Source organism: Adiantum capillus-veneris, chromosome 26, assembly GCF_014529385.1.
Source record: "Adiantum capillus-veneris isolate H3 chromosome 26, ASM1452938v2, whole genome shotgun sequence".
Taxonomy (NCBI): Eukaryota; Viridiplantae; Streptophyta; class Polypodiopsida; order Polypodiales; family Pteridaceae; genus Adiantum; species Adiantum capillus-veneris.
The window spans coordinates 98112795-98136450 of NC_140956.1; positions in this window are offsets into that span (position 1 = coordinate 98112795).

Below are 23656 nucleotides of genomic sequence, written 5' to 3' on the forward strand. Positions count from 1 at the left end.
GGAGTGTTTCTGTTTTAGAGTTGAGTGATTAGCAAAGTTCTCTTTTCCCACTGATGTGCCTCCTAGAGGTATTGTTTGTGTTTCATAGTGTGTACAGGAGCGTGTTGCTATTGATAGGATTTGGACCTTCATGGAACCTTTCTCTCGTTCACACTTCAAATCAAGCGCGACCATCAACACAAACAGGTGTTTCTTATCCATTAGCATTGCCCTTATCTTTTTGCATCTATGATTGTCTGCTTTGATTGTGATTGGTAGCATAATATTCAGCGCATTTGCTTAGTATCAAACATTTAATTCAATGTAATGTTTTGTCATAATCACTTGTCTAGGTTTAAAACTCAAGCAGTCCGACTAAGCTAGTTTGACCAAGCTAGGTATTAGAGATCTTCTCTTAATACCATGGGGAATGCCTTCCTAATAAGCAATGGTTACTTAGGTTCTTAATCCGATTTAGGCAGCATTGTATGAAATGTACTAGGGCTTTCTAGTGGGCTTAACCCTATTGACCTTTAGCTTAAGTATTATAAAGGGAGTTTACTAATGTGATGAGCCTGGGGAGGGTAACAATGTTATATGACCCCCCAAAGTTACAAAATTTAAATGCTGAAAATGAACAAGCAAAAAATCAAAGTGCCACAATGTAGAATTTTAAGCTGGAAGAGAAATCTCAGCTTGATTTGGTACTTCACTCACATGTATCGCCTATGGTACTAGAGCCCTAGAGGTTCCTAGTGTGGGTGCTTTTCCTTGAAAAGCAAAAAACCCAAGGCATACAAAATAAGCACACACATCATAATTGAATCAATGTGAAAAGACTTTGGGGGGTCAAAGAAAAAGTAATCAGTCAGGCGATGATTTCATGAGAAATTCCTTTTATGGTAGCTTAACTACAAGGTTTTCTAGATATAGCCTCTAGTCAGCCCTCGAACATGAATACTTGGCTCTCGCGATTAAACAACTTAATTGACCACAGAAAATTAAGAAGCTTACCCATGGTATTAATATTCGATCTCTAGTGCCTTTCGACCGTCAAATTAGCGACCCCAAACTTGTTTAATTTTCTACCTTTACATCTGTTTATGCATTTGATTACATTGCAATTTAATGTTCATTGCTAACAAATTGTTTGAAATTCTTTGACCAATCAATTTGTCTACCTAAAACTGCATATGCTTTTTAAGAGAATGCAATTACTGTGCCAATGTTGTTTGATTTTGCAGTGACTGAAGAAGGCTAAGGACATTCATCTCAAATGCTCTTCCACCTCGACGAACCAGCTTCAACTCAATAGCTTCCGATGGACGCGTATTATGTATTATTTAGAGTCAGGTACCGGGCTTGTCGGACCAATAGGGAAAGGTAGAGTGATCGCCGATGAGAGGCGCACTTTAACTGGGACATTCAAGGGATTAGTTGGCTATGTTACCATATACATGTGGTAGTGATGTGTGTGAACACACTAGGACCGCCGGGGCATTTTTTCCCTCTTTAGGAGGTTTTTTCCCCCGTGCATTGTATATACGCCCATCACTCTAGGGCTATCTATCTTTCCATTGCACACTAAGGAATACACTCTCTATTGTGTGCCTTGAGCTTCCTTCGTCTTCTCCAAGCTGTGTGTGTTTTCTCTGCAACCCTAATTCCAACAATTGGTATCAGAGCAGGTCACGTCCTCCCGGGCTTAGTCGCCAGCTGCTCCAGCACACGCCTGCTCACTTTCTCCGATTTCAGTGAGCTTTGGCAAGCGTTCGCAGGTCGACAAATATTTTGGGGGAACTCGAAGAGCTCAGTCTGCTCAGAATTTTGATTTGGGCTCATTTCGGCCTCCGTTTCCACTACGGGCAGTACTGCACAGGTTATTTCGTCATTTTGTGCAGATTTTCTGTCAGTGTCGTTTTCTGCATAACAGGTGCCTTATAGTCTTCTACGGTTTGTGCTATATAGCACAAGTTGTTCCCGCTCCATTTCTCCTATTTTCGGGCAGTTTTCACATCAGGTGCAGCATTTACCATGGCTGACAACAACAACACAGATGTGTTCAAGATGTTTGCTGCTGAGGACAGGTTGGATGGGGACAACTACCCTATGTGGGCTTATATGATGCAACACGTTCTTGTGTCAAAAGGTGTCTGGAACATTGTGCAGGGCATTGATGTACGTCCTGGTTCTGAAGATGTAGGCGATATTGAGGATGTTGCAGGTCTTGCTGCAAGGATTGCAGCTGTTAGAGTTGTTTTGCCTACAGCAGAACAAGCTCGTTGGGATGTTAAGGATGCGCAGGCTCATGCATTGATTGCGTTGTCTGTGAAGCGCACCATTATTCCTCACATCCGTTCAGCAAAATCTGCAAAACAGGCTTGGGATATTCTAGCAGGTCTTTATGCAAGCCGCAATGAGGCTAAAATTGCTTTGCTGCGTAAAGAGCTAGAGTCGAAGATTATGCATGAGGAAGATGATATGGACACTTTCCTTGCTAGTGTCAAGGATATCAATGAGCAACTCATTTCTGCAGGTGAAGTCATTTCTGACAGTTCCCTTGTGCAGACTGTTCTTGATGCCTTACCAGATTCCTACCAGACTTTTGCTAGTACTTGGAGACTGATGACCCAAGGAAATCCTGAAGTTGTCAAGTTTGATGCATTATGCACATTGCTGTTGCAAGAGTCACTTTCTAAAAAAAACAGGACTAGGCAGCGTGCAGTTGAACAGGCTTTTATTGCTTCTCAAAGAAAGGGTGGTAACAGTAATGCAGCCACTTCTTATGGTTCTGCTGCGAGTGGCAAAAATTCTGTTCCTAATGCTTCTGCTGGCAGCACTTCGTCTGGCAATTCTGGTGATAAGGGCAAAAAGAAGATGCGTTGCCATTATTGTAAAGCCAATGATCACTTGATCAAGTCGTGTCCTAAGTTGAAGGCCAAAGAGGCTAAGAAGAAAGAGGGTGGTTCCACTGCAAATGCTGGTTCCACTACAAATGCAGCCATTGTTGAGTCTTCTGTGAAAGGAGATTGTGATGCTGATGTTGATGCAGAATGGGCTTTTAGTGCAGAGTGCACTTACAATCCTGCTGTCCATGATGCATGCTTGTCAGTTGCTGCAGATTCACATGTGTGGTATTTCGACAGTGGTGCTACAAAGCACATTACCTCACATCGTGAATTGTTTACCTCTCTCGAGTCTGTCCCTCATGGGAATTCAGTCACTTGTGCCAACAACGCCTCTTATCCAGTTCAGGGAGTTCGAAAGATTGTGCTCACTGCTGCTAATGGCAGTTCCTTCACACTTGTTGATGCACTTTATGTACCTGGGATCAAGAAGAATCTCTTGTCTGTATCCGCACTTGCTAGACTTGGACTTGTAGTCAAATTTGTGGATGACAGATGTACAGTTCATGATCTCAGTTTTGGTGATGAAATTGTTGCATCTGGGCTTTTGTGCCGTGGGCTGTATAAGCTCACTTTGTATGACAAGTGTGGACAAAATTTTGCAAATGCTGTTGTAGATTCAAGGGCTATTTCAGATGCAAAACTTTGGCATGCACGTTTTGGTCATCTGAATTTTGCCAGTTTGCTGCGTTTGCAGAAATCTGATATGGTTGCTTCTTTGCCGCCTCTTGAAGCACCTATCAAACATGTTTGTGAAGGCTGTATTCTGGGTAAAATGCAGCGTTCTAAGTTTCCAAAGGATGGTTCAGTTAGGGCTACATGCAGGTTGCAGCTTGTGCATAGTGACGTTTGTGGGCCCATGCAAACTCCGTCCTTGGGCAATTACCTGTACTTCGTGACTTTCATTGATGATTACTCCAGGCATGCGTGGGTATTTCCGCTTAAAGCGAAGTCCGAAGTTTTTATGTGCTTCAAACAATTTTTGGCTATGGCTGAAAATGTCTCAAAATGTACTATGGGCACCCTCCGTTCCGATCGATGGGGGGAGTATATGTCTCATGAATTTAATGCATTTCTGGCTAGTCGTGGGATAAAACACCAATGTACAGTGCCTTATACACCTCAGCAAAATGGTGTTGCTGAGAGGAAAAACAGGTCACTAACGGAAATGGCACGATGTGTGGTCAAAAGTCAAGCTTTGCCGCATTCTTTTTGGCTTGAGGACATCATGTGTGCCACTTATGTACTTAACAGGTGTCCTACGAAAGCTTTGCAGTCTATTACTCCATATGAAGCATGGCATGATAGAAAACCTTCTATTGAGCACATGCGTGTTTTTGGCTGTTTGGCATATGCTTTGGTGCCACAAGTGCAGCGCAGAAAATTGGATGATAAGGCTGTCAAATGTATTTTTGTTGGTTATAGTGCTGAAAGCAAAGGTTACAGGTTGTATCATCCGCAAACAAAACGTATTTTGGTTTCACGGGATGTAGTGTTTGTGGAAGATTCTGTTCAACCCTTGCTGTCATGTACTAGAGACAGTAATGTAAGCTCACAGGACATTTATGACACTTTGTTGCCTCTTTTCAGTGGTGGAAATACGAATGTAAGTTCCAATGAGGCAAATGTACAGCCTATTACTGATGCAGATGTACATGATGTACTTGATGAGGAAAGGGCTGAAAATGAGCAGGCTAGAGGTATGCCAAAATGGCTGGTGCACACTTTGCGTGACAGTAAATTGGATGCACCTTTATCTAGTCGTACTCGTTCAGGCTCTCGCCATGCATCTTATGCATCAGATTGTTATGCTTTGGCTGTGTCTAGTTTACATGATGTTGAGGAGCCTCTGTCTTTTGATGAAGCACAGAATTCAGAAAATTGGATTGCTGCCATGAAATCAGAATATGATGCACTTATAGAGAATGACACATGGACTTTATGTGATTTGCCTCCTGGCAAAAAGGCCATTGGTACCAAGTGGGTTTACAAGTTGAAACGCAAGCCGGATGGTGAGATCGATCGCCATAAGGCTCGACTTGTTGCAAAGGGTTATGCACAACAAAAAGGCATAGATTATGAAGAGACTTTTGCTCCCACTTGTCGTATGACTACTGTGCGTTTTCTATGTGCATTGGCAGCTCATTTTGGTTGGGATGTACATCAATCAGACATTGTTACTGCTTTCTTGAATGGTGACATATTTGAGGAAGTTTATGTAACGCAGCCTCGCGGTTTTGTCATAAAAGGACAAGAGGACAAAGTGTGCAAATGTAAGAAGGCTTTGTATGGGTTGAAGCAATCTCCTCGTGCTTGGTATGAGAAAGCTGACACTCATTTGGTTAAACGAGGCTTTCGTAACAGTCCAACAGAAAGCACATTGTATGTAAAGCGTGAGGATGATGTATTTCTCATTGTGGTTCTTTATGTTGATGATTTGCTGATCACTGGACCAAATGAGAGACATATTGCTGAATTTAAGGCTGATTTGAATGCTACTTTCAAGATGAAAGATTTGGGGCTGTTGCATCATTACTTGGGTATACAGTTTAAGCAGTGTGATGGTGGTATTGCATTGTGTCAGAAAAGTTACATAGAGACATTGCTATGTAAGTTTGGACTTGAGGATTGCAAACCTATTGCCACTCCCATGGAAACAGGTTTGAAGTTGAGTCTACATGATGCTGGCGATCCTGCTGATGTCACTCTTTACCAAACTGCTGTTGGCTGCCTCATTTATGTATGCAACACGAGGCCAGATATTCAGTTTGTAGTCTCGCAGGTCAGCAGATTTATGCATAGCCCAGGGTCTAAGCATTGGCAGGCTGTCAAGAGGATTTTCCGCTACCTTAGTGGCACTTTACATCTTGGCTTGTTTTATCCCAAGGGGGGATCATTGCCGCCAGACTTACATGCTTTTTCGGACTCAGATTGGGCTGGTTGTTTTGACACGCGAGTGTCCACAAGTGGTTTTTGTTTCATGCTTGGTAGTTCATGTATATCATGGTTGAGCAAGAAGCAACCTACTGTGGCCACTTCGAGTTGTGAGGCTGAGTACAGGGCAGTCTTCACAGCTACGGTTGAGTGTGTATGGCTCAGACGCCTTATGGCTGACTTGGGTGTTGGACAGGACACTGCCAACACTATCTACACTGACAGTCAGAGCGCATTGGCAGTTGCGAGGAACCCAGTTTTTCATGCTCGCACAAAGCACATTGAGGTGCATTACCACTATGTCAGGGAGAGGCTCTCAGCAGGAGAGATCAGCTTGGCTTATGTGCCAACACAGGACAACCTTGCAGATCTTTTCACAAAGGCATTGTCTCGTGAGAAGCTTGAAGCTTTCCGCAAAGCTTTGGGCTTACTCCCCTTTGTGGACTGATCCTGTCCTCAGGGCATGGCACTTCCCTTTACTCATGTGCCAGCTCTCGTTCACCGCATCACTCCAGGGGGGATTTGTTACCATATACATGTGGTAGTGATGTGTGTGAACACACTAGGACCGCCGGGGCATTTTTTCCCTCTTTAGGAGGTTTTTTCCCCTGTGCATTGTATATACGCCCATCACTCTAGGGCTATCTATCTTTCCATTGCACACTAAGGAATACACTCTCTATTGTGTGCCTTGAGCTTCCTTCGTCTTCTCCAAGCTGTGTGTGTTTTCTCTGCAACCCTAATTCCAACAGGCTAAGCATGGGCGCCCAAGTGTGAATGGGGTGAGCTCCTATAAAAGCCAACTAAACCTAATTTTTACTCATTCTCTCATTTGTGCAATAGAAGAGTGCTCTTGCTCCATCTCCATCTTCTTCTTCTTCACCTCCTTGTGTGTGTGTGTGTGTGAGAAAGAGAGAGAGGGAGAGTGTGTGTGCGATCGAGCATTACAAAGGCACGACGGCGGCGAAGTGGTTGAGCACGGCACGACTGCAGCTTCTTCTTCATCGCGGCGAGGAATCCACCACGAAGGCGAGCGTAGAGCGGTGAGTGACACACCCTTTGCCCTCTTGAGCTTGCTAGTTTAGGCTTGTTGTGTGCTTGGAGCCGTTTGTGGCTCGCACACGGTGTATTGGCAAGTCACTTGCTTCGACAGTGCGGCAAGGAGCGCACAAGGAGTTGCTACCAATGATCAAGTGAGTTGAGCCTTGTTTTGCAAAGGTCGTTCTTTCAAATGCAGGGAAGAGTTCTCATCTCACGATAGTAGTGTTGTGGACATTAAAGACCAGATAAAACAAAAGCAGCACTGGCTATGGATTGTAGAGCATCCTGGAGTAGGCCAAAGAAAGATTTCAGTAGGCAGCAATCAGTGTGGTGGAGATGCTTGGCTTCACAACTCCCTTGCTTGTGGTGAGAGTTGTAAATTATGATAAGTACAATGGGATCATAGTTGTATTAAAAAGTCCAATGTCCATGCAATTATTTAGTTATTGATGCAACATGCACTGGATGGTTGTAGCAAAGCTAATTTCTCTCATGTCAACAACACATTCTTACTCTATATATTTATTGCAGATGCAAAATGAGACAATTTTTCCTATCTGATAGTTGAGCGTTTACATCACTCTGTCATGTAGTATTTGAGTTTAGTGAAACTGGCACATAAGCCACTCTTGAAAGTTTTTCACATGTGTACAAAATCTTCTATGAATAGAAATAACTACTGATCACAGTAAGAAAGGGTTTAGCTACTTCATGATGGCCTAAGGAAAGGCAAGAGTTATGTGCACATGCTAGTTGGTGATTATTGCTAGTATTCTTGTTCATTCCCTCCCCAATCTACTTTGTGCTTGGTTTTTTTTTCTTGATTGAGTCTCCAAGGTGGCTTGTTAGCAATTCTTCAGGGGCTTCATAGTAAGGAGGTTGTATCAAGTAATGGCTTCATTGTAGCCACATGCTCTCCCATTGAAATTTCACTTGATCAAGATGCTATATGGTAGCTGATTTATTAAAATAACCATTATACTTAATTAACTTGGCATGAACAATACCTTTGCAAGAGAGAGATAATTAGAGAACTTGACAACAATTGAGGACCGGATTTATGTGGAGCCGCCCCCCCTCCAATAGGCTTTTGTATTATAGATTCTCCCATAAAGAGAGACTTGGAATAATACAATCTTTGTGTTCCTTGTGACCTTGGTGATGCTATGAAGATGGAAAGCTTCATGCATCACGAGCATAACATAAACTTTGTAAAAGCATTAACCATCCCTGGCCTCAATCCCAAGGCCTCAAACACCTTCAAAGGTGGAGAGAGCTAGCGGGGAATGAGGGTAGGGAAGAGGAAGAAGAAACATTCATAGGAAAAAGAAATAGTTCCTTACTTATCATCACGCTTCTTGCTAGCATACATAATAGCATAGTAATGAATATGGAGAAGATGGCAAGCTTAAGCATTGAAGCATGGCTCTTGGTTGGATTTGCATTCCATGCCCAAGAGTGTTGGTGTAGGCTCTCAACTTCTCAACAAGCTTGGAGAAGGAGATAGAGTTCCTCCTCTTTCACCAAGTGAGAATATGTGAAAAATGAGTGTGTGAGAGGGTGTATACCTCCAAGCACACCCCTTCTTGCTTTCTTTGGTTGACCCCTGCTTTTTGCTCAAGCTTGAAGCTCATTGGACCCCCCTCATCCTAGCCAATCACATGCATAATGCATTTCAAGCAACATGGGTAGCATTAGGACAAGTGTTCTCCTTACCCCTTTGAGAGAGAGAGCTTGAAAATATCTAGATATTTTTTGAATTGAACTAGAAGCTCATTGGACCCCTCTTTAGCCAAGCCAATAGATAGGATTCAAGCACACCATGTGGCTAAGCCTATAGGGAGAGCTTGGCATGTGTCCATGTGCCCCTTGAGAAAGGGGGTGCCCTTTGGGTGAGTGGGAGGTTAAGTCAAAGATTCCCCTAACTTTGGGGCTTTCCCCCTCCTTTCTAGGGTCTCTTTTTGACTGAAGCACCCTACACCCATGCATGGGAAGCTTCTCAAGAACCTTCCTCATCAAGTATGACAAGCACCTCAAGTACCTTAGTCAGCAAGCACGACAAGCACCTCAAGCACCTTAGTCACCAATCATGATCAGCACCTCAAGCTTGGGCCGGGTTCCTAACTCAAGCACAACCCTAGCTTTCCTAAGGTCTAAGGACTTTTAACAGTAGCCTTTGGAGGTCTTTAATGAAGATAACCCTAAGGTATTTTTAGTTCCATTAGATGCATGTTGCTCTTTGATAGACTATCTCCTTTTGGACCCCTATTAAGATGTAACCGTCTCACCTCTTGGTCCCCTGTTGAGATAAGTCTAGAAGCATTTATTACACATTGCTCTTTGGTTGAGATGCAACCATGTCTTCTCTTGCTCCCCTGCTGAGATAAGTCTAGAAGAACTTATTACACATTGCTCTTTGGTAGACAATCTTCTTTTGGACCCCTAATGAGATGCAACCATCTCTCCTTTTCGTCCCATGCTGAGATAGGTCTAGAAGCACATGTCTCTATTCTAACTCTTGTTCTCGTTTATTATCCCACATTAAATGATGATTTTAATATGAAAAAATCAGTTGGGATAGCTAGATATTATATTTTATGACATTACCTCTCTCTTAAAATCATCATCGTCCTCGACTATGAGGTAGAGAAGATAAAGCCTAGTCATTAGTCCATGTTTCTTAGCGGGTATAGGATCGCTTTTTACCCTACGACGTCATTCCAAGATGGATGATTAATCCATTTGGTGCTCGGGAGACTTAGTTGCCGCAAGCATGTCTCCTCTTTAGTCCATATCATACTTCCAAAGTAGAGTGACAAGTTCTACTTGGTGTTTGGGAGACGTCGTCACCATAAACATGATTCTAAGAATGCATACTATTTAAATTTGGCACAATAAAAAGAGAACTAGTCTTATAAGACAAAAATTCATTCAAAATACATTTTCATTTGCTTACTCTAGTAGTATTATAAGCATTGACAAGGTTCATATTATCCTTAAGCTAGGTTCCTTGCATCCACCATCATCTTTAAAAGGATAATCCTTAAACTTAATATGATATCATTGGATAATCTTACCATTTCTTAATACCTTGTCTTCATGTGATAGGATGGACTCACATTGAAGTACTTCTTCTTGATCTTCGATTTTGGAGGGTCTGCAACTATTGCTTCTTTTGGTGGCGCTCCTTTATAAGGCTTAAGTAGGCTCCCATGGAAACATTATGTATGAGCCAATGGTTGGGCGAATTTAATTGATAAGCCATCTCATTGATTGACTTAAGAATTTGAAAAGGAACATAGTATCTTTTTGCTAGTTTAGCATAATACTCTTGGTGGCCTATAGGATTCTTGCTCGTAGTATGCCTTAGACGAGCCTTGAGAAACTTTAGCAAGACCCAATCATTTTCCTTAAAGGCCAAGGCTCTTTTGTGCTTATTAGCAACAACTCTTTTTGCCTTTGCTATGAGATGGATATAACCATTTTAATGTTTGGAAAAGATTCTTGTAAGTCTCGGCTATATTCATCAACACCAGCAAAGATCTTCCCATGTAATTTAAGCAGTAAGGGACTTTTGGATCTTCCCTCTTTAAACTCAAAAGATGCTTTCCCCATAGAAGTATGTACAATGTTATTGTATGCATACTCTATAAGAGGTAGGTACTTCTCTCATTGAGAACGTTGATCTACTTCCATGACAGGGACTTTTAATAGATTCAAGAATCATTAGATTAGTTATTTCACTTTGGTCATCCATTTGTGGATGATAGGAAAGAGAAATTTAATATAATTCTTGGTTATTCTAGTCCTGATCTATGTCCGGCACTATGGATGTTGGCAAGCCATGATACTTGAAAATTTGAGATCTGAAGAGAGTTGCCATTTGATGTGCCTTACTATTCTTTTTGACAGGCATAGAGTGTGTTTTCTTGCTAAACTTGTCGATTGAATCAATCCAAGTTGCTTCCATCGATCAAATTTCAAATTTTGGTATACCACGCATTTTGAAACATACTCTTGTATCTTTACTTTTCATGCTAGACCAACAGAAATACATTTCTACTCCTCGAAGAGGAGATTATGGAATCCCTCTTTGCCCCGCATAAGGAGAAGCATGGGATTCATACATGACTTTCTTATTGTATGGGTGAGTAACACATAGCTTGTTGCCATTTGGAAGATAATCATCCTTCAAGGTAAATGGTTATTTTTTCTTCCCTAATGCAAAGGTTGTAATTATGTACTTAAAGTCGCGGTCAATACCATACTCATCTATCATAAAAGATAGATCATTTTTTTTGCTTTGCTATAGACACCACATTTACCCTTGGCTGTCATGAAAGTATATCGACCACTTGAATGTGCTTGCCAACAATGTGAGCAATAGGAAATTTAAATTGCAAAATAAACTTTGCCCACCTCATTTGTTTGTTAGAGAGCTTGGTTTGCATCATGAAGTTCTTGAGGCTTTGTGATCCATTCGTAGGATGAATGGAGTCCCCAAGAGATAGTGTTTCCATGTGTGTAGGACATATAGAATAGCTAGTAGCTCTTTTTTGTATTTTCCCAATACTCGCTTATCAGAGTTGTCTTTGACTCTCATATGTTGTGGCATGCCCTTCTTGAAGCAAAATAGCTCCAAGACAATCACAACAAGCATCACATTGGACCTCAAATGGCTTTGAGAGATCTAGTAGTGTGAGCACACGTTGAGAGATAAGCTTCTCAAAAGCTTCTTGCCATTTTGCAATCCATGAATACTTAATGTTCTTTTTTGTTAAGGCATGTAATTGGCCTGCTACTATTAGCGATTATTTTTCTATGAAGCATCTATAGTATGCACACACCTATAAAGCTTCATAGCTCCTGTAGGTTACTTGGATTAGGCCATCCTTTTATTACCTCTAGGGTGCCATCTTTAGAGATAATGTGACCTAAATATTGAATATCTTGTAGAAAAAATTCACTTTTCTTTTGATTAATGAAAAGCTTATTCTCTCTCACAACTTGAAAGATTACCTAGAGGTGTTGCTTGTACTCCTCAAGCGAACTTGAATGGCCTGAAGATTTTTGTCCATCATGAGTTTGAATGTGTATAGAGCATTTGTCAGGCCAAAACTTTACTTATCAAATAGATCCTCTACCCGTGGCACACACATGTGATATGTGCCATCTTTCTTTTGCACTAAAAGTACTTGTGAATAGAATGGAGTGGAGCTAGGCCTCACCATCCCATTTTCCACCAATTCATGCACTTGCCTCATGATCTCCTCTTGTTGATCTTGTAAAACTCGATAAGGAGGCTTGCTCAATTGCATGGTCATCCCCATCCCTCATTTTGAAGGTAGCTCAGTAGGGATGTCATCAATGAAAACATCTTGGAATCCATTTAAAAAATTAGACAACTCTAATTCCTCTTGATTGCCTTTATTGCTACTTTTGAAAACGTTGGAATCATTTATAGATTCTCCAATAGAAATCACATACGTAGAAATAGAGCTTTTCATGGACTTATCAAAAGCAAGCGTATTTACCAAGAACCATATTAGGACCAAAAACGACTCAAAAAGGGCTGTTTGTTAATCTAAGGATTAAGGAATAGTCCAATAGTTATTTGACACGTATACAAAAGTATGGCACTCTTGTCTCCTCTATTGTGGGTTTTGGTGGTCCTATTTTGACGGAGAACCGCTAAATGTCTTGATCACAAGGCTGAAACTGCTATATTTAGGTGCTTTCGGCGAGAGAGCTCATTAAATTTGCGGCTCAAAGCAATGAAGTCTCGTCTTTTATTCTATTTTATATTTCACAAAAGCGTTGTCAAAAGATACGAAATCTATGTCAGAAGGCTCTCAAAACAAGAGCATTAATGACAAATCACCTACTTTTTTCAAACGTATACCTTTCTCGCTCTCTAGTTTGTGAGAGGTTTTAGTTTCTCTAGTTTCCGTCTATACTTTCTTTCTTCTCTAATCCTGAGTTTCCATGGCGTCTTTTGCACGTCGCCCTTCACATAACATAACTTCTTGTGACTTTCATAACGTTAGAGAGGATGTTCTTTGGAAGTCCATATCTTTTCGTGTGAATGACTGGGTAACAATTCTTCCTTCATGCACAGGTGTACACAGAGTGAAGAGAACTAAACGCGATAAAGTAAAAAACCATTGGAAAGGTCGTGTTCTTGCTTTCAAAGTGACCGACAATGACTGGCTAGCTAAGGTTCAACATGTGTACATGGCCAAGGATATGGTGTTAGACTGGGAAGAACATCCCACACTACATTCTTACTATAAGTACAAAAAAAAAACTATTTGATACAATGAATTTTTTTCATTATCCCATTGTTTTTCTCATTTTTTGATTCCATTCCAAATATATTTCCTTCAACAGCTGTGGAATGGCAACCTGTGGAGAGTCTGAGTGGGACATTCAAAGCAATGCATAAAGGGATTGCAGATGCTATGTATGCTGACAAGCCACCTTCCTTTTACAAAACAATGGATTTGTTTGTCTATTTTGCAGAATACAAAGTTCCATCACGAGAAGGTGCATATGGAGAACTACATCAGTTACCCGTTCCCACCATAAGTTCACTTGATTGGGAAGCTCCTGATGCATGTACTATATCAAGCTTCAAATCCAAGATCAAAGAATACATCCTTAAAGCTATGTCTCCGGGCAGGATATCAAGAAGGATTAAAGTTCAATGGTTCTTGCCTATACATGTCTTTGTGGCATGTTTCAAAACAATGGATTTGCAGAGGACAAAGACGACGTGGCTTAATAGAAGACTTTCTATGACTGAACTTGATAATGTTCTTGGAGACGGATGGAGCACCAAAGAAACTTTCCATATTGGTGACAATATTAGTTGTAGAGTAAGCCCAAATTCTATGTCTATCTCATATCAACTATATCGTCAATCATTAGTTCTGGGCTACGACTATAGGAGATGGAGAAGCAAATTAGGTAGCTGGGTTCCTCTCGACTCTGAGGAAAATTGTCCAGAGTTTGAACTAAAGGTGACAGTACATCCACACACCGAGTATAGAAGCCTGATAGTAACAACAAATTGGAGACTAAATGATGGTAGAGAATCTCTTGAGTTTCTTGATGAAACATCTCCCGAGTATAGATTCAAAGTGGATGAAATTGTGGTGAGCACAAGGATGGAGAATTCAACCTCTTGCATCACATGCCTTCCCCCAAAAAGAGTTGTATTTGAGCCACTTGCAAGGACGTGAAAAAACAAGTTCAATATTGTAATCATTTTGCAAATATATTTATCTTTTCTCTACTTATGTTGTTTTAAAATTACATGACATCATGATACACATTTAAGAATCGACAGTTGGTATTAAGTATTTGAAGTACAAAATTCTGAATCACCAAAGGGTATATATATATGTTCATATGGACAAAATGAACAAAAGTGTACATAGCTTTTGTGGACTATTCAATCATGAAATTCCACTTTTCTTTTTGCCTGAGAGGATTCTGCATCCTCAGAGACCCTTTTCCTTTTGTGTTCAAAAGGGGGTGAAAGTTCAGGAGTGGGTGGTGGTGGTGACTTGGCAAGGGTTGGTGCTTTGGGATCCTTAGGACTAGCTGTCTTGGGTGATTTGGCATCTTTCTTTGACAGCATAAATGGTAGCTTGAAAGGTGAGCTAGGTGCCTCCCCCTTGTTGTTCTTAAGTGTACGACGCTTTTGAACCTTGAATTTCAATGGTGAGTGGAATGGATGGCCCTTTGTATCTGCTCTTTTTTTTGAAGGGCTCTCAGTGGGACTCTTTCCCTTGGCAGTCTTCTTAGTGGGACTCTTCCCCTTGGCAGGGATCTTCTTTTTGGTAGGAATCTTCCACTTGGCAGGGATCTTCTTCTTGGGACTCTTCCCCTTGCCAGGGATCTTCTTCTTGGGACTCTTCACCTTGGTAGGACTCTTCTTGTGATCCTTTTTCTTTGTATGGATCTTTGCAGGACTTTTCTTCTTTTGATCCATTTTCTTTTCATCCAAACCTTTGGTGGCTCTACCTTTCTTTGGTGGCAAAAGAGAATCTGGATCATTTGGATTTATTGATCTTTCCAAAACCATAGAAACATCCTTCTCTCTCACCCACGTGACCCAAGACTCTGGATAGTCATGCAACTGAAAAAAATAGAAAAAGGAACTAAAGGACATGACATACATACATAAAACATCAAAATAAATACATGAACCACACTTACAGTGAGTGTAGTCATCCGGCACCTTGACTCAAGATATCTCCATGCATTTGCAAGCACCCTCCATCCACAAGATGTTGAGTCTGTCTGTAAAGGCACTTTTTGATTGTAGTACTTGAAAGCTTCTATATTGTAATCCTTGTTTGTGGTACTCAGGTGACCAACAATAAGTTTGGCAGCACTGCAAGAAGACATTGAATCAAAAAGCTACTAATAGAAAACAATGGGCCATCATCAAGCATAGATTATGCTTCATACTTCAAGCATAGATTATGCTTCATACTTACAGTTTACTTTTCCCATGGATACTTGACAATGAATTCATAAATATAATATCTTTCTCCAAAAGATTGAAGATAATAAGACTCCAATGTCCTCTACAAAATAAAAAACAAATTAGCTAAGAATACCACAAAATGTCAAAAATAACATGTGAGGAGTTAAGAATTACCCTTCAACATAGGGGTATAATATGTAATTGCAGGTCAGCATGTTAAAATCATCAAAAAAACTTGAAAGGGTTCCTTGCTTGTTGAAAAGGCACTGTGTCACTAGAGGGTCAAGTATGGCAATTTACATAGCTAGAGCCTCTAGAAGATCCCTCATAAGACACCTGGAAAAGGAAACACAAGCCACAATGAGCCCCTTGTGCATGTCTGCCATGCACATGCACATTATAATAATTAGCAAAGCAACACACCTGAGAGAGATATAGAGCACAGTGTCACCAAGCTCAATGTTGGGATTTACAAGCATATTTGTGTCTTGAGGGAATATGTCCAAATATGCCTCAGTATCTCCAAACAAGGAAACATCCACCACCATTTGGCCTGTGACTTTTTCATAAAGAAGAGAGTTGGATGCTCTTAAAATTTCAGCTTGCTCTTTAAGGATAGCGTCCTCGGATATCATGTCTTGCTCCCTCTCAACTTCCTTTCTTGCTTTAATATCCTGAGACTTTCTTGTCTCGTATTCATGTGTACCACCCTCAATGACAACCCTAGAATCTTTTTGCTGCCTGGAAGGAGGGATGTTTAAAATTTGGAAGGCTCTAAGATCCTCACTAGGAATGAGCTCAAGAGCCTTATCAAACTTGTACCTTAGCCTTGACACAAGCACAAAATCTTTGCTCATAAGTGTGACCCTGTGAGCAAATGCAGCTGCAATGTAGCTATCATTCATAAAGTCTATGAGAAAATCTTCAGCAGCTTCCTGGAGGCACATCACAGCTTGAGACTGTCACCTCACCGAGACAAAAGTTTTGATATTCATCATGCTTACAAGTCTATCAGATATCTCTTTCACAACCCTCATGGAAGAGAGCTTTGGAATTAGTAGACAAGTAGACATTTGTGCTTTCCTTATTTCTCTTAGGGACTTCACCTGATAATTCAATCTCTTTCTGGCATTGGGCCTCTGACGAGGTTGTAGAGGGGGTGCTTTCTCTGCATCTTTCTCAGCATCACCTATTTCTGGATCGGTTGGGGCTTGGTAGACCTTCCTTGCAGTTTGCTTAGTCCTGGCCATTTGGGTACAAGAACACACCACGCGACAGAGGGGTAGGCTACAACCTTCAAGATGTTTCTATCGCGCCGTGTGTGAAGAGAAGGATAACACGACGCGATAGAAGGCTGACAAAAGCTGTGGAAAGCGTCGTATGTGACCACCGGAACGTGCGAAAAGAATATCACAGAACTGCCTGTACGACGCGATAGAGGGCGCAACCACACCCTAGAACATTGCCGTATCGCGCCGTATGCGAGGTGAAATCTTTAAGCCGAGAAGCCCCGCACGACGCAATGAGAGCCCCACCCAGCAGTTGCAACATACGCTTATCGCGTCGTATGGGAAGCCATGAATATTTGGAGGTGGACACAAGCATCTCAATGCAAGAAATGCATCTCTTCATCTTCAAATTTTATAATGTGCAAATTTTCACCTCCATACATCTTTTTACTGCAAAATCTCATTTTTAATGTGAGTTCGTAGAGCTTTTTGTGAAATCTTCAAGGAGAGATGCTATAGAGCCATCAACACAAGATACACGAAGAGGTAAAATCCACATCACTATCACTTTTTTCATTCTCACCATCTGCACAATGCATCAATCGAGGCAAACTATGTCAAAACTAGGGGCCACTTAAAGGAAAATTCATTACTTATCGGGATTCCTCCTCCCCCCGCCCCCGCCGGCCACACCACCACTATTTGCTGCTCCTTGCATCTCATTGCCTTGCCTTTCTCATCTACTATTCAACCTTCACGCATTGTCACTTTTTATCCTTCTCTTCCCACATGCTTCTCATTGTTAAGTATGGAGCCTGATTTACCCTTGTAATTTTCTGTGGTAAAAGCGCACATTTGTAAAGCCCCCATTATGAGGAGAAGCCATCGTGCGTGAAGGAAAATCACTCACCGGAAACCAAAAATTTCATGGACAAGAATCAGGGGAATATTCTTTTTCGCCGGAATATTATGGCCGGAGGTGGTCGGAAAACAACCGATCGGTTGGCCGGTGGCCGGTAGTCAATGGCCGGTGGCCGAATTCAAAAGCGGACTTGTCTTCTCAAGGGCAGCCACACATGGACGGATTGGAGGGTCCGATTTGGACTTATTCGCACAAGGGCGGCTACACATGGCTGTCTCTCATAAGAGAGGGCGGCCCTTTTGGCCTATAAAAGGAGGCCATTTCTACACACATTTCATAGTGTGAAGTTGATGCAACAAGGTGAGTGTGAGGTGGTGAGAGTGAAGCAAGGCGGGAGCTCCATTAAGGGTATAATCCCTTTGTAAACTACTTCTTGTTTTGAAGTACTAAAGCCATTGAGTGGCTGCTTTCCCGTGGACGTAGGCCACATTGGGTGAACCACGTATATCGTGTGTACTCTCTCTCTCTCTCTCTCTCTCTCTCTCTCTCTCTCTCTCTAATCTCGTGTATATAAATCTGTCTCTCTCCATTAAGTAATCTACTCAATTATCTATTTAGCTACGTCTTATTTCCTAACACTCATCCCCTTCTCTCCTCATTTGAGGGTTTGTGTGGCACTTGAGGAAAACGAGAGAGAGAGAGAGAGAGAGAGAGAGAGAGAGAGAGAGAGAGAGAGAGAGAGAGAGAGAGGTGTAGCGAATGACACAAACAAACAAAATGATGTTATCAAAAATTATAAGGACAGCACGAAAACGGTACGATGCTAAATATAAAGCATGAGTGATTTACGTTCTTTTTTTTAAAAAAAATTGTAATGGCTGGTATGTAGTTGAATTTAGTGGGTTCCATGGTATCGCTCTCGTTCTATTGAAGATGGCAATCACCATACAATTTCCAAAGCTGGGTGCCCTTATTCCCCTTTTGATAAAAGCCACTCTTTAAAGTTGTATGAATTCTCCTATTTTGGACTTCAACTTCCCCACCTCCCTTCCGCACCTAGTGTAGAAGCAATGTTTGGGAAAAAGAAATCATTTTCTAAACCACTCACACTTCCTACATTAGGATTTTTCTAAGGGAAAAACAAATGAAATTTAGTTTTTACTAGTTTTACACTTTTCTCCTAAATTTCTAGATGTGGTTTTTTCCTTTCCCTCTTGGCATTTTTTATTTTCAAAACATCACAATGTAAGTTGAAACAAACTTTCCCCAAAAACTACCCTTCTACATAGCACCCCTAAGCGCTCCAACAATCAACCTATAACACCAATAGCAGCATCGATAGACCTCAAATTTCAATGTTGCCGTTACCTTTTGTGGTATATTGATTCGTTCTATTTTAATGCTTGTATTTAGTCCTAGGTTTGAATATAGCAATGTCGCCCTTGCACCTCTAAAGTCACCACATGAACTAATTTGTTGAAATTTGTCCGATCATGTGCTCATGTGAGTGTGCTATACCGGGCACACTTATAGACAAGTGATCCTAAACCCACCATGGGGCCTTGTAGATTTTCGATGTTAATGGGTAGGAATGCCGTAGTATCTATATAATCTGATGTATTATGATTAATTTGTCTTGTTGATGATACCATAAGTCTACAACTTGTACTCTCCCTTAGGGTCCATCTGAGCTTTTGTTGAGGTATATATAAAATCTTGTAGATCTCTCTAGGTCTATATTATTGAGAGATATTTTTGCTGCTAATCTCATATTTTAGCTTACAAAATTAATGTTTCACAAAGCTCCTCCTTTGAAAAACACAAGATTATGTTATCGAATCAACTTTTTTTTTGGATAGTTTAGTGTGAGCTAAAATGATGATAGATTTTTCTTATAATTATGAGGGTGGAGATGTCCATTATCTTACTTCTTCATAGAGGGATAGCCAAATGAATTAGTTATCCTTCATCACCCTTTGGCCATCCTTGCACAATCTAGGAAACTTTGGTTGCTTAGTGTTTTCAATTTATTCAAGTTTGTCCGCCTCTAAAGTTTTTCCTTCAGTTTGCATATGTTAGAAACATCATAGCACATATGATCCTTCAGTATTTAAAAACTCTAGAGGCCATTATTTTGAAAAGCTTTAATATGTAGAGTGAGAACACTATCAATTAAACACAATTTTGTGTGTTATTCTTTGATATGATGACTTGAACAAAGCATATGATTTTATTAATCCATTGATTTGTACATTCCGATTTAAAAGCACATTAATTACTAATTTTCTTTTTTTTTGGGCTTTGCCAGTGTACATTAGAGATAAGATATGTTCAAGATATGTAGATTTTTTTATGATCTTTCTCATATATAAGACTAAGCACATGAGCTATGGGAAACTGGAACAATGGACACCATGATCGTAAGTTATTTTTACTCAAACGTACTCAAATAGTTTCAAGGTGAGATCATTAATTGTAGCTTATGCCATGCTCAAACCATTGTCACATGCACACAACTTTTTCGATTTAGGTAATGTGTAAAAGTTCATCTTGGTGTAGATTCACTGGTTTAGGGAACACTACGATGCAGATTCACAGATTTAGGCAACACAACTTTAAATGTAGATCCACCAGTTTTGGCAATGTTAGTGTAGATTTGTTGATTTAGACCACACAATTGTAAATACAGATTCACCAATTTTAGTAGTATAAATGCAGATCCGTCCATTTAGGTAGCATGAGTACAAATTCACCAATTTGTAGCACGTCTAGTTGGTGTCAAATTACCAATTTAAGCACCTCCAATTACAAAAGCATATTGTAGTAGTTGACCATCACTGCTATTATTACGATTTTGTTGACCCAGGTATATGGTGGAAATGATCATATTTCATATGGAATTGGATTTGGTTAATGATGATACGATGTTGATAATGTTTATGGATTTTGACTTCCAGATTGATGGAACTTGCTTATTGATTGATTATTGTGACTAATGATATCTTGATCTGTCAAAATCTCACACATACTGCTTATTCTAGTGGTATGAGACACTAAAATATACATTTGTGAATGATGAAAAGCATAAGCAAATTAATTTGTTCTTTGTGAGATTTTACTATATAAGAGATGATGCTTTTGATATGTAATTTTCAACTAATACTATTGAAAAGTCTGAATTGGAGATTCATAATGTATCAACTAAGGGTAGTTGCTTCCTTAACGGAGAACGATGTAATGATATTTAATTATGGTCTATAAATAGTTATTAGCTGACAGGTGGTAAAAGACATTTGACTTAAAGGCTGAACAATCGCCTATCGACATTTTACTATATGAGAAATACTATTTTATGTCTAGGCCGCCAATTGTAATCACTATTGAGCATTGAATGAAATCTATAAATAAGTACGTGTAAGAGGGAAAATCTTAGGGAACATTGTACCTAATGCTCATGTCTCTCTTCTCCTATGTTGTTCTCTATCCCATTCTCACTCTCATGCGACATGCCTAGCAATCTGATCTAGGAGGTGTGCATAAACGTGTCCCCTTGCCCTCTTCTTCTCTCTATTCGTAGGCTATGTGTATTATCCTTCACAATTTTAAATAAATGTTTTGAATGGGTAGTGTGAATTGATTGTACAAAAGGAAAGGTTGCCGACGCACTCTTGTGCGCAATCTGCACCCGCCCCAACTTCTAGTGATACTCTCTATCAACCGACACTTGGTTGACTGATATATGTATGCATTACAAAGCCAAATGTTCTATGCGGTTGCAAGTGATCAAATGTATGCATAGCCTGGGTCTTCGCATTGCAAGATAGTTCAGCGGATCTTTCACTACTTTAGTGGCACTACATCTTCGGTTGTTTTATCTCAAAGAGGGGATCATTGGTGGCATATTTACATGTTGTCATATTGGTTTGGGTTGATGCTATGACACACAATTGTCCACTAGTGGTTTTTGTTTCATGCTTGAATCTCTTGTTTGAGCAAGAAGTAGCCTAGAATGGCCACCTCTTGCTGTGAGGTTGAGGTTAAGGCATCTTTCATACCTTATGTTGAGTATGTTTAGCTCATACGCTTTTTAATCGACTCGGGTGTTTGACAACAATCTTCCACCATGATATTCATTAAGAATGCTTTGGAAATTGTGAAAAACGAGATTCTCTTACAAAGCACATGGGTGCAAAAGAGGTCATCTTGGCTCATACGCCTATGCAATACATCCTTGCTAATCTTTTAAAGAAGGCTTTGCCTCATGAGGTGTTTCAAGCTTTTTGCAAAGCTTTGGCCTTACTTCCCTTTGTTGACTGATCACATGGGGTTTTGCACTTTATTATACACGAACACGAATACCACTAAATATTCACTGTATCACTCATATATATTCACTGCATCACTCATATATATTCACTGCATCACTCGATGCAAGTACTCCTTAACATATTACGGCAGTGATGTGTGTGAACACACTCAAGACCAGCGAAGTTCTTTTTTCCCTTATTAGGAGCTTCTTTCCCAGCTATATATATAGCCATCACTCAAAGGCAATTATAGGAGCACACTCAATAGTATTCCTTCCTATGTTGTGTGCTCTTCAACTTCTTTCCATCTTTTCAACATGGAACATTGAAATGGTTCCATATGCTTGCCTATAGTCTACTCATCAATTTATACAAGCTTCGTTGAATTTTGAATTCATTTCACTAAGACTTGCATCACATTAAGCAAGAGGATAAGATTGTCTATGTCTAAGATTTTACCTACAATTTGTGTTGTACTGGTGATGAGGATTACCCATTGCGCTTGATACTAGTGAGTAATCGACTAGCATTGTAGATGGGACAATCTAGGTTATACTCTTTACTTCGTTGAATGAAAACAATACCAACCATAGTCAAACAAAAATTAAAACTAAAATGCTTGGACCTATGACTAGTACCACTCAAAGGGAATAGATGCATTAGTAAGCTTAGTCAAAGGATGTACAATATCAAGATAAATGCAAATAAAGTGATGATATCATACCTTGTATAATTAATAGTGCTTTGTACTCCCATTGGATTGATGGATGTACAAAACCTTAAAATAGATTTTACCTTTTTTGGATTAGGAGCAAGGCCCTTATGACACAAGGCTTATGAAGCATATATTAGAGTCACCAAAAAGTCACTTATTAGGATTAAGCTCTAGCCACACTTCCCTATTGTAGGAACATGGAAGCCAACTAAGCAAGGTGTTTTTCGTAACTCACTAGAGTGAGACTATGCACGTGAAGTTTGATACTTCATCATTAAAATCCTTAAATATTGAGTGAGGAGAGTATACTACTCATGTATAAGTTATACCTCTGACTACTATCTGATGTCTGGGGTCTTGCAAGTACACCATCACTTGGTGGCTCATTGTACTATGTAGCATTCATAGATGATGCGACCAAGAAAACATGGGTTTACATAATGAAAAATAAAACCAATGTGTTTTTCATATATCAAAGGTGAAAAGCCTTTGTGGAGAATGAAGCAAGTACCAACGTTAAATGCCTTAGATCCGACAATGGAGACGAATATTGCAACCAAGCTTTTGAAATCTTTTGTGCTATCAATGGCATTCAGAGGCAAAGGAAAACCCCAATTACACCTCAACAAAATGACATTTTTGAAAAGATGAACAAATCAATCATGGAGCGAGCTCAAAGCATGCGGTTACATGCAAGCTTATCGCTTGAGCTTTGGGCGGAAGGAATAAGCACATGTGTACTTGATCAACCGGTCACTCTCGACAGCATTGGGATGGAAGAGTTCCAAAGAGATGTGGACATGTAAACCGGTGAATTATTCATTTCTCAAAATGTTTGGGCACGAAGCTTTCATACACATAGATAGAAGCCTAAAGTCAAAGCTAGAAGATAATGTGGATACCCAACTCAAGTGGATAAGTCCGAAGGAAATACATCTTTGAAAGACTACATGAAAGATATTACCTCGTCTAGTGGCTGCCGATGGTCCCATAGCCAAGACGCCAAGAGAATAACCTTAGGACTCTTTGAATTCCCTCAGTTGACCTCCTTAACTGGGTCATGGAAGCGGGCTGAAGGAGGGTCCTTATCTCGAGTAGCAACGACACGGGAAACTGAGTTTGGGGTGAGGATGTAGAGGTTCAAAAAATACGTAGTACCAATGGTGGAAAATTTCAACCAGGT